Source organism: Leopardus geoffroyi, chromosome C2, assembly GCF_018350155.1.
Source record: "Leopardus geoffroyi isolate Oge1 chromosome C2, O.geoffroyi_Oge1_pat1.0, whole genome shotgun sequence".
Lineage (NCBI taxonomy): Eukaryota > Metazoa > Chordata > Mammalia > Carnivora > Felidae > Leopardus > Leopardus geoffroyi.
In genome coordinates, this window is record NC_059333.1 from 2,214,810 (window position 1) to 2,227,584 (window position 12,775).

A 12,775-nucleotide genomic window follows, 5' to 3' on the forward strand; every position below is an offset into this window, starting at 1 on the left:
GAGAGAGAGAGAGAGAGAGGCAGAGAGAGAGGGAGACACAGAATCTGAAGCAGGCCCAGGCTCTGAGCTGTCAGCACAGAGCCCGACGCGGGGCTTGAACCCACAAAATGAGAGATCATGACCTGAGCCAAAGTCAGATGCTTAAGCAACTGAGCCACCCAGGCGCCCCTTAAGATTTTATTTATTTATTTATTTTTTTTTTTTTTTCAACGTTTATTTATTTTTGGGACAGAGAGAGACAGAGCATGAACGGGGGAGGGGCAGAGAGAGAGGGAGACGCAGAATCGGAAACAGGCTCCAGGCTCTGAGCCATCAGCCCAGAGCCTGACGCGGGGCTCGAACTCACGGACCGCGAGATCGTGACCTGGCTGAAGTCGGACGCTTAACCGACTGCGCCACCCAGGCGCCCCAAGATTTTATTTTTAAGTAATCACATCCAGTGTGAGGCTGGAACCCACAACCCCGAGATCAAGAGTTGCATGCTCCATTGACTGAGCCAGCTGGGGGCCCCAATATGCTAAGTTCTTAAATAAGAATTACCATATGACCCAACCGGCCCCCTCCCAGATATACCCCCCAAGAACGGAAAGGAGTTGTTCAAACAAAAATGGGTACACAAATGCTCACAGCAGCATTACTCACCACAGCTAAAGGGTGGAAATAACCCAGATATTCGTCTACAGAAGAATGGATCAATCAAATGTGGTCTGTCCATAACAGAATTATTCAGCCATGAAAAAGGATGAAGTGTTGACTTGCATTACAATGTGGATACACCTCAAAAACATTATGCTAAGTGAAATAAGGCAGACATAAAAGGCCACTTATTGTATGATTTCATTTATATGAAATACCCAGAGGAGGCAAATCCACAGAGGGGATTGGGGCTGGGGGGAAGGGGTAAAGAGATTGCTGATGGATATGGAGTTACCATTTGGAGTGACGGAAAGTTCTGCAAATAGTGACAGTTACACAACATTACAAGATACTAATCACCGTTGCATTATCAACTTCCATAAAAATTATAAATTTTATGCGTATCTTACTACAAATAAAAATGCTAAAAATCAATCGGACATATTTGTGTGGGTCTATTTCTGGGTTCTCTACTCTGTTGCATTGATCTGTGTGTCTATCCCTCCACCAATACCACATAGTCTTGACTACTGTAACTATATAATAAATCCAGTAGATCGCTTCTCGGCCTTTTGGTTAAGATCAAGTGTAGTATGATAAATCCAGTAGACCATCTCCTCCCATTTTATCCTTTGTTTTCAAAATTGTTTCAGTTTCTCTAGTTCATTTGATTTACTATATACATTTTAGAATAATTCTATTTATAAAAGATCTTTCCAGGATTTTGATAGGAATTGCATTAAATCTATATATCAATTTGAAAAAAAAACAGAAAAAAAAGGAGGGTGCCGAGGTGGCTCAGTAGGTTAAGCGTCTGACTTCAGCTCAGGTCATGATCTCACAGTTCGTGGGTTTGAGCCCCGTGTCAGGCTCTGTGCTGACAGCTTGGAGCCTGGAGCCTCCCTCCCATTCTGTCTCCCTCTGTGCAGCCCTCCACACTCTGTCTCTCTCTCAAAAATAAATAAACATTAAGAAATTTAAAAAAACTCTATAGATCAATTTGAGGGCAATTGACATCTAGGTATTGCAATCCATGAACATAGTATGTCTCTCCATTTATACAGAGCTTCATTGATTTCTTTCATCAGTGTTTTGTAGTTTTCAGCAAACAAGTCTTAAACATGTTTTGTTAGACTTACACCTAAGCACTTACTTTTGAGCAAGTGTAAATAGTTTTGTGATTCTACTTCTGGTGTCCACCTGTTTGCTCATTATTAGCATACAAATGCTTTTTTGCATATTCATCTTGTATCCTACAACCTTGCCGAACTCCCTCTATTGGTTCTAGAAGTTTTAGGGTTTTGTTTTGTTTTGTTATAGAATCTTTGGGATTTTCTACAAACAAAATCATGTCATCTGGAAATAGAACAGTTTGAGCTCTTCCTTCCCAATCTATATGCCTGTTAATTTCCTTGCCTTGCCTTACTGCACTGCCTAGAACTTCCAGCACTATGTTGAATAAAAATGGTGAGGGGGCGCCTGGGTAGTTCAGTCAGGCATCTGACTCTTGATTTCAGCTCAGGTCATGATCTCATGGTTCATGAGTTCAACCCCAGCACTGGGTTCTCTGCAGTCAGCACAGAACCCACTTTGGATCCTCTGTCCCCTTCTCTCTCTGCCCTTCCCTCCCTTGCTCATGCTTTTTCTCTCTAAAATAAGTAAACATTAAAACAAAACAAAAAAGTGGTGAGAATGGACATCCTTGCCTTGTTCCTGATCTCAGAGAGAACATCTCCAGTCTAGCACATTAAGTATAATGTTAGCTGCAGGTTTTTTGGTAAGTTTTCTTTATCAATTTTAGAAAGCCCCTTTCTATTCCTATATTTATGAGAGTTTTTATCATGAATGTGTGTCAAAATTGTCAGATGCTTTTTCTGCATTGATCAATATGATCATGTGATTTTTTTCTCTTTTTTTTAGGACTTTTAAAAAAGATTAATTTATTTTCGAGAGAGAGGGAAAGAAACAGAGCATAAGCAGAGGAGGGGCAGGGAGAGAGAAAGATAGAGAGAGAGAGAGAGAGAGAGAGAGAGAGAGAGAGAGAGAGAATCCAAAGCAGGCTCCAGGCTCTGAACTGTCAGCACAGAGCCCAATGAGAGGCTCAAACTCACAAGTTGTGAGTTCATGACCTGAGCCAAAGTTGGATGTTCAACTGACTGAGCCACCCAGGCACCCCTTCTCCCTTTTTTTCTTTGTCAGTCTTGCTTGATGTGTATTGATTTTTCAAAAAAATTTCTCAGAAAATCAGCTTTATTTCATGGATTTTTTCTATTATTTTCTGTTTTCACTTTTATTGATTTTTGCACTTATTTTGACTATTTCTTTTTTTCTGCTTGCTTTGGTTTTATTTTTCTCTTTTTCTCATTATTTTTAGAGAGACAGAGAGAGAGAGAACACAAGTGTGGGAGAGGGCCAGAGGGAGAGAGAGAATCTTAAGCAGGCTCCACACTCAGCACAGAGCCCGATGTGGGGCTCGATCCCACAACCCTGGGATCGCGACTTGAATTGAAATCAAGAGTCAGGCATTCAACCAACTGAGCCACCCAGGCACCCCTGCTCTTTTTCTTCTAAGTCCTTGATGTGGGTGCATAGACTTTTGGTTTGAGAGGTTTCCTCTTTCCAAGGTCTGCATAAGTGCCACAACATTCTCTTAGCTCTGTTTACCTGCATCTCACAATACTGGGTATGTTGCTGTGTTCGTTTTCATTCAGTTCAATGTGTTTCTCTTTAGCTCAGGGATCATTTAGAAGCGTGGTGTTTAGTTTTCACGTGATTGGAGACTTTTCTGTCAGCCCTCTGCTATTAATTTCTAGTTTGACTCCAGTGTGATCAGAAAACACATTTTATACGATTCCACTTCTTTGAAGTTTGTTGGGGTTTGTTTTATGACCCAGGATACAGTCTGTCTTGGTACACAACTGTGGACACTTGAAAAGAAAGTGTGTGTGCTGCTGTTGGGTGGAGTGTTCTGTAAATGTTGATTAGATGTTGGCTATTAGCTGATGGTGACGTAGGGTTTCTCTACGCCTTTGCTGAGAGAGGGATGCTGATGTCTCCAGTTACCTTGTGGATTTATCTCTTCCTTTCAGTTCTATTCGGGTTGCCATATGTGTTTTTCAGCTCCATTGTTTGTTGCATACATGTCTAGACTTTCATGAATTCCTGCTGGATTAACTGTTTCATCACTATAAATGGTGAAAGGGTCCATTTTCATTGTTCTGGTCATTTTCTTTGCTTTGAAATGTACTTTAATATAAGATAGCCATGCTGTTTTCTTCTGATCAATGTTTGCATGATACATCTTTTCCCATCCATCCTGTGACTTCCCATCTACCTAATTGTTATAGTTGAGGTGAAGTTCTTGTACACAGCATATAGTTGGTCATTTGAAAAACACTACTCTGCCAAACCAGGCTTTTCACTGGTATACTTAGAAAATCGACATTTAATGTAATTATTGATGCGTTGGGACTTAAATCCTTCACTTCACGTTTGTTTTCTGTGCCTTCTCTCTGCTTTTTATTTCACTGTTTTCTTTTTCCTGCCTTCCTGTAGGTTATCTGAACTTTTTGGAGTCCCATTGTGATTTGTCTATTGTATCTTCTTGTATAGATTGTTTGTGGTTGCCTCAGGTATGATATTCTCTATACATAAATTATCACAGTCTACCGGTGTCGACATTTTACCAGTTTGAGTAAAGTGTAGAAACCTCACCTCACTCTGTCCTTTTAGCATCCCCATTTATAATGTAATCGTCTTAAATATTTCTTCTGAGTACATTTAGAACCAGTGTGATAATCTTTGCTTCCACTGTCAGACATAAATCTGTAAAACTCAAAAGAAGGAAAATGGATTTACCCACATTTTTACTCTCTTCATTGTTCCTCTTTCCTTATTGATGTTCCAGAATTCCTTCTTTAATCATTTCCTTACTGGTTGGGTGGGTTTTGGTTTTTTTTTTTTTTTTTTTTGGTTTTGTTTTGTTTTTTCCTGTTTGGGTATTCTTTTAGGGTCAGTCTGCTGGTGACAAATCTTTTTCGTTTTCCTTTATCGGAGAACGTCTTGGCTCCTCCTTCGTTTCTGAAGGAACTTGTCGCCGGATACAGAACTCTGGGTTAGCAGTTCTCCTTTCTCAACGCCTGAAAAATGGTTCTGAAATTTGGTGTCATTTGAACTGTTTTTCCTATTATAGGTATGATGTCAGATCTCACTGCTTTCAAGACTTCCTCATCTTCAGTTTTCACAAGTTTTACTGTGATGTGTCTCGGCGTGAATTTCTTTGGGTTTGTCCTATTTGGGATTTGTTCAGCTTCCTGAATCTCTAGGGCTTTTTGACTTTTGCCAAAATTTGAGACCTTTCCAGACATCATTTCTTCAAGCACTTTTCAGGCCCGTGCTCTTTCTCTCCTCCTTCTGGGGTGGCGACGATGAATCCTTTGTTGGAATCACCCAGGTCCCTTGGGCTCCATTCACTCTCCTCAGTATATTGTGTCTGTGTTGTTCAGACTGGGTACCTCTGTTCTGTCTTCCAGTTCACCGATTCTTTCCTCCAATCCCTCCATGGAGTTATACATTTTTTTTTAATTTTTAGTTATTTAGTTGTTATATATGTAGCTATTATATTTTCATTTCATTTTCACTGGTCTCTTCTTTGTATCTTCTGTTTCTTGTCGAGACTTTTTCTTGACTGAAACTTGCTCTTTTTCCAATTGTTTCTCACGTGTTTGTAATTGTTCACTGAAGCATTAAAAAAATTTTTAATGTTTATTTATTTTTGAGAGAGACAGAATGCAAGTGGGGGAGGGGCGGTGAGAGAAGGAAACACAGAATCTGGAGCAGGCTCCAGGGTCCGAGCGGTCAGCACAGAGCCTGACGGGGGGCTCGAACTCATGAACCTCGAGATCATGACCTGAGCTGAAGTCGGACACTCAACCGGCCGAGCCACCCAGGCGCCCCAACATTGCTATTTTAAAAGCATGTATTAAACACACACTCATCCATCCTGTGCGTGGCTGCCCAGGTGGTGTTTGCTTTGACAGAAGGTTCTAAGCTTTCTTCGCTTCCATTTTCGAGCAAGGGGCATCGGTGGGGGGGACACCAGCGTGCTCCCTGCTGCAGACCCCAGGTGAGCCAGGTGTGCACGCAACATGAAGTGCAGAAGCATCTCTTTAGCACCTGCTCTGCGCCAGGCAGTGTTCCAGGAGAGCAAAACTGACCAAACTCCCTGCCCAGGAAGCTCCTACTCTGGCAGGAGACTATAAACAAGTGACCCACACTGCATCCGGGGGTGGTGGCTGCAGAGGAGGAAAACAGAGCAGGACAGAAGAGACAAAGGGGTCCGGGGCAGGCGGGGCCAGTGTCTACAGAAGTGAAGCAGCCTGAGCAGACAACTCCGAATAAAGATCCTGAGTAGGGGTGCCTGGGTGGGGGGAGGGGGGGTCCGAGTGGGGAGTTCTCTCTGTGGCTCCGCACACACAGCCCCCCACCACCTCTGCCCCTCCCTGGCATTCCACTCCCAGGACCGAGGTCAAGCCTGGGCGTCCAGCGAACACGCCGGGAGCAGGAGCCCACCGCTTTGAGGCCCGCCGTCTTCGTGGGCGTTGCCTCCCCACAGCCCCTGGAGGGAACCCAGTGTGGGTGTGGGTTTCCAAGGGTTTAGCGAGGAGAGCCCCCCTTGTCCCCTCGGCACCTTCCCTGTGCCAGGCCAGTGGCGGCGCAGGACCTTCCCGTGTGGCCCCGGCCCTCGGCGGCCTCTCCTTTGCCAGGCCTTCTACCCAGAGCCGAGGGGTGGGCGGTGGGGCATCAAAAGGACCCCAGCTCTGAGCCTCGCCCCTGGACGTGGACCCGGTCAGCTACGGGCGTGTACCCAGAGCCCTCACTCCTGGGGGGTGGAAAGCACACCACCAACGGCTGGCACCACAGAAAAGCCCAGAAGGAGACACGCCGGGTGCTGAACAAAGGGGGAAGCACGTTGGGGCAGCTGGGGTCTCGGCAGGGGCTTCCCATGGACAGCCCCACGCGGCGGGGCCGTGACAGACGACGGGACGGCAGGACCGCTGATGTGGACTCGGATGGGAAGTGATGCCTGAGCCCTGACGGCAGATGGGGCCGGTGGAGCCGGCACAGGGGCCCCCGGAGAGACGTGTCGTCCTGAACCAGTGGGGGTCATGGTCCCTCAGGTGAAGTTTCCCCTTTGCCAAGACGCGCCCTCCCCGCTGGCCGCCCCGGGCAGCCCTCATGGCCCTTCCTCGGAGCCCTGGCTCAGCCTAACCTCCCGCGCCCCACCCCCGTCCTCGGGCCCCTGCCCGCCTGGCCACCGGCTCCCGCCTCCCGGCCTCTGCCAGGGCCCGTCCCAGAGCAGGGCCACGCCGACAAGGGGATGAGCCTCCCACCCGGCCAGGTATGGGGGATGGGGAGCCAGCCCAGGAAGTGCTCGTGGCCCAGTGCTGGGGAGAGTGGGAACCCTTCTGGAAGGAGGGGGGGCAGGGTGCTCCACAGCATGAACGGGAAAACACAGTCAGCGTTTCGGGTCAAAGGGCCTCCAGAAGGCGCCCCCGAACCAGCGTCCCAGCCTCCCCCCACCCCCGCCCCCCAGGGCAGACCCTGGCCACTCACTGGCCCTGCCGGGTGTCCGGTGGCAGGGACCCTGAGCCACGGCGGTTGTGGACACACTGAGACCAGTGTCCCCCGGGGATATCACTCCCAAAGCACACGGTGGGAGCTGGCCCGTCCCTACCTGCCTCTGTCCCGCCGAGTCTGCGGAGAACAAAGGACAGATGTGACCCGCTTCACGGTTGCAGGGGAGGCCCCTGCTGATTATGAGGAGGAAGGGTTGGAAACCACCCAAGTGTCCCTCGACAGAAGCAGGTTAGCGGCCAGACAGAGCTCTCCACAGACGCTGGACAAGCCGGCAGGGGAGACAGGGCGTGAGCACCTGCCCGTGAGCATTAACTAACTGCTGTGCGTGGTGACCCAGTGTGTGCAGGGCGACTGATGATTGTGGAGAACACAGAAGAAGGAAGGACGCTTCTGCATCTGGAAGGATCCCCAGCCCATGTGAGCCCTGGGTCACTGGTGGGGTGGGGTTCACTGTGCAGTCAGTATGCTTCAGTATGGCTGGAGCTTTGTAATATGCATCTATATTCATTTTTCTGTAAAAGGTAGAGGATAAAAGGTAACGGAAAATAGTCACAAGACCAATCAAAACATCAAATAATTAGAAATAAAGGTAAGAAACGTGCAGCACCCACTTTCTTTAAAAAGCAGCAAGAGGGGCCCCTGGGTGGCTCAGCTGGTTGAGCGTCTGACCCTTGATTTCAGCTCAGGTCATGGTCCCAGGGTCGTGGGATTGAGCCCCAAGCTGGGCTCCGTGCTGAGTGTGGAGCCTGCTTAAGATTCTCTGTCCCTCTGCCCCTTCCTTGTGCACGCGCGCACACACACACACACACACACACACACTGTCTCTCAAATAAAAAATTAAATAAAATAAAAAGAAGAAAGAAAGAAAGGTAGACCATTTTCCTGGATTTAATTTCTTTAAGTATTTTTTTTAACGTTTCATTTTTTTCTTGAGAGAGAGAGAACATGAGTGGGGAGGGGCAGAGAGAGAGGGAGACACAGAATTGGAAACAGGCGCCAGGCCCTGCGCTGTCAGCACGGAGCCCGACGCGGGGCTCGAACTCACGGACTACGAGATCGTGACCGGAGCCGAAGTCGGACGCTCAACCGCCTGAGCCACCCAGGCGTCCCCTTAATTTTCTTGACAGTGGATCCACAGCCCAGCAAACCCAGGACCAGCACGTGGCACCGGGATTCCGAGGTCCCCTTCGGGATTCCTGAACACTGGACGGTGCAGATACATCGCCTGTGCACAGGTAGCAGGCGCCTCGCACTTAATGCCCGTAAATGTGCCGTAAGGACGCTGCCTCTGCATAACGCAGGTTAGCAGAGTGAGTGGATGTGTCCTCGTGGCGCGTGTCCCCCCCCCAGTCGCCCGGCAGCCCCATTCCCAAGGCCCCCACCCCCCGCGGCAGCCCCGGATGGGGTGCTGTTGAGAAGGGGCGCAGTTCTGGGGCTGGCTGTCTTTAGGAACCTCATCCGGAGGCGGGGGCTGGGGGGCGGCCAGTGGAATCCCCACTTCAGCCAGGAGAGGGGGATGTCTGGTCACGTTTGCGGGTGGCGTGTGCTTAAGCTTACACACAGCTTGGAAGGGCATCTTGCGTCTTTCACTCCCGGTCACAGAGTGGCCTTGTCTGGGGTCGTCGGTGTGTAGCAGGAGCGCACGGGGCCCGGCCAGCTCTAAGTTGTCCGGGCCGCCTTCTCTCCCCTACGCGCATCCGTCACTGAAGCTCTGAACCCACAGTTGTTCGTCCCTGTGGCCGCCGTGCCCAGCCTGGGGCCAGCGGCCAGCAGCTTCTCCCTGCTTGCGGAAGTACGGTCACACGGAGCCTTGGGAACAAGGTCTGGTGGCCAGATTGGCCCAGGACACGCTTGTGCCTGTCCTCTGCTTGGGGATTCGTGACTCCCTGCAATGTATAAAGTCTCTGAGAAGACTGCGGGAGACGTGCCAAGCCCTCCATCTGCCCAAACGTACTTAGCAGAGAATGTTCCCCTCACAGTGCATTTAAAAGCACTACACATGAAATTGTGTTCACAGAGCTCCGGGAAATCAGCTCCAGAGCGTCGGGTGATGACTGGGTTCAGCCTCTCCCCCGCCCCCCAAGCCCGCTTGCTTGCCGTCTAGGGAGGTGTGAAGTCTGCGAGCTCCCGTACCCAGGGGCCGTTTCTGTGTCGCCTCCTTCTGAATGATCTGCAGGCAGCCAGGAGTTCCCCACTGACACCTGGAGAAAAAGTTGGACACTCACACCCTGTTGCTTCCCAGAGGCTGCTTCCGGGGACTCCTGCCGCCACCTGCCCCCCGCCAACAGGCGAATCAGGTGAGTCTCATGCCAGGCCCCCCTCTCTCGGCTTCATTCGCCCGAGGTTCCCCTCCGGTTGCCTGGCGTGGGGCCCCGAGCCCCTCCTGCTACTCCCAAGGCCACCGCAGAAACACAGGACAGCGTGAAGGCTGGTGTGGGGTGGGGGCGTCTCTCACCGTTGCCAGGATCCAAGTGTCAAACCTGGTCGGCCCCCTGGAACCGGGGTGGGATCCACCCCCAGACCCAGCTGGGCGGGGGGCCACCTGGAGTCTGCTGGAGGCCCCCAGGCCCCAAAGCATCTGAACCCACTGAGGATCAAGTGGCAGGTGACCCTGCCAGGCCGGAAGAGGGCGTCAGCGGCCATCTGAGAGTCACCAGCCAGCCAAGCGGGGCCTAATCACATAGCCCCTGTGGCTCGGAGGGTGGAGGGGCTCCCAACAAGAGTGTCAGTGGGCACCAAACCTGTGGGTGCCCTGGCCGTGGAAAGGCAGGGGTAGCAGGCAGCCTGGTCTGGGTTGGGCGGGGCTGGGGCTCACCCGGGAAGCTTCAGAACCACCCCTCATGGGGCACAGAGGATGCTGGGTGCACGGCCGGGGCTGGAGAGGTTCGGGCTCAGCGAGTAATTCCCGTGGAGCTGGAGAAGGCCTGTGTTAGGTCCTGCCCTTTGCTCCCACGTGGAACCTTCCATATGTGGGATCCTAGGCTTCCTGGGGTTTCCCTGGGTGAGAACAGGTGTCCGGAGGTCCACCCACGCCTGGCACCCGTGGCCAGCAGAGTGAGCCTGCGCACCTCAGGGTCTGATCTTGGTGGTGGCCTTAGGGACTGAGCCGGTCACCAAGAGGCCAGCACCTCTGAGGCTTGTTTCCATTCCAGCAGGGTGTCCTCTCTCTGTTCCCCGCTCCAGACAGCCACCACGGGGCACACGGGGACCCCGAGACTGACAGGAAGGCACCTGCTGTGGGGACATCCCGGGCCACATCCTCCCACCTTGTCCTCCCGCCCTGGGCAGAACCTTCCGTGAGCCTCTGCCTCACCGCTGCTCCTGCCCGCCAGGGTGTTCCTCCTGCTGGCTGGGCCCAACAGGGAGCACACCGTCCCTCCATGGAGCCCCCAGCCCCTTCTGGGAGCAGGAACAGTGTGGACGGGTCAGGGGTTCAGGCGCGATCCTGGGCCAGGCGGTAACTGCTCCCGGCCCTGTGATGATTTTCACTCTGGCATCTTTGTTAAAAAATGAAACTACGCTAAATAAAGGGAGGAAAAAGCAACAAAGACAATTTCCATTTAAAAAACTTAGAATTATATAAGTTATAATGTCTGTACTGCCCAAAGCAACCTACAGGCTCAAAGTAATCTCTAGCAAAACTCCGACGGCCTCTCTCACAGAAATAGAGAAAATGATCTAAAACGTGTATGGAACCACAAAGGACCCCAAACAGCCAAAGCAATCTTGAAGAACAAAGCTGGAGGCATCACCCGTCTTGATTTTAAACTATATCACAGAGCTGTGGTCGTTAAAACAGCTTGATATCGGCCTAAAAACAAACACACAGATCAGTAGACAGACACAGAAAAGAGAACGCAGAAATAAAGCCACGCATACATGGCCAATTAGCTTATGACAAAGGAGCCAAGAATCCACACTGGGGAAGGGACGGTCTTCAATCAGCGGTGCTGGGAAAACCCGGCTGCCACATGCAGAAGAATGAAACTGGCCCCCTATCTTATACCCACAAAAATCAAGTCAAAATGGATTAAAGACTTGAATGTGGGGCGCCTGGGTGGCTCAGTTGGCGAAGCATCCTGCTTGCTCAGGTCGTGATCTCACGGTTCGTGGGTTCGAGCCCCGCGTCGGGCTCTGTGCTGACGGCTCGGAGCCTGGAGCCTGCTTCTGATTCTGTGTCTCCCTCTCTCTCTGCCCCTCCCCTGCTCATGCTCTGTCTTTCTCTCCAAAAGTAAATAAACATTTAAAAAAGTTAAAAAATATCTTTTAAAAGACTCAACTTTAAGACCTGAAACCATAAAACTCCACATTTGTGAATTCCGTGTCGATAAGGTGTTAATACTCCAAATATATAAGGAACGCATATAATTCAATAGCAATAAAACAATCTTATTTTAAAAACGGGCAGCAGATCTGAACAGTACATCTTTTTTCACCGAAAACCTACAGATGTCCAACAGGTATATAAAAAGATGCTCAACATCACTCATCAGGGAAACGCAAACCAAAACCACAACGAGATCACCCTACATCTTCAGAATGGCTAGAATCAAAAAGACAAGAGACGTAGGTGTCGGTGAGGACGTGGAGAAGAGGGAACCCTTGCGCACTTCTGATGGGAACGCAAACTGGTGCAGCCGCTGTGGAGAACAGTGTGGAGGTTCCTCAAAAAGTTAAAGATAGAACCCTACGAGCCAGCAGTCCCACTTCTGGAGATGTAGCCAAAGAAAACGAAAATTCGAAAAGATATCTGCACCGTCCCCACCCCCGTGCTCACCGCCGCTTTAGTTGTAACAGCCAAGACATGGAAACACCCTAAGTGTCCAGCGATGGATGAATGAATGGATAGAGAAAACATTGTGTAGATGCACCGTGGAATATTACCGTAAAAAAGAAGGCAGTCCTGCCATTTGCAGCAATGTGGATGGACCTTGAGGACGTTACGCTCACTGAAATAAGACAGAGAAAGACAGACACCATACGATCTCTCTTCTCTATGTGGAATCTGAAACACACACACACACACACACACACACACACACACACACACACCCTGAGCACGTAGATACAGAGAACAGGTTAAAGGTTGTCAAAAGGCACAAACTTACAAGGTAAGCAAGTCATGGGAATGTAACACGCAAAATGACGGCTATAGTTAATGACACTATATTGCAAAAAAAAAAAAGGAATAATTTTATTTTTTTTTCAACGTTTATTTATTTTTGGGACAGAGAGAGACAGAGCGTGAACGGGGGAGGGGCAGAGAGAGAGGGAGACACAGAATCGGAAACAGGCTCCAGGCTCTGAGCCATCAGCCCAGAGCCCGACGCAGGGCTCGAACTCACGGACCGCGAGATCGTGACCTGGCTGAAGTGGGACGCTTAACCGACTGCGCCACCCAGGCGCCCCTAAAAAAGTAATAATTTTAGAACAGTTTTATATTTACAGAAAATTCGCAGAGCTAGTGATACACAGTTCCCATAAACCCCGGAGCTTCCGC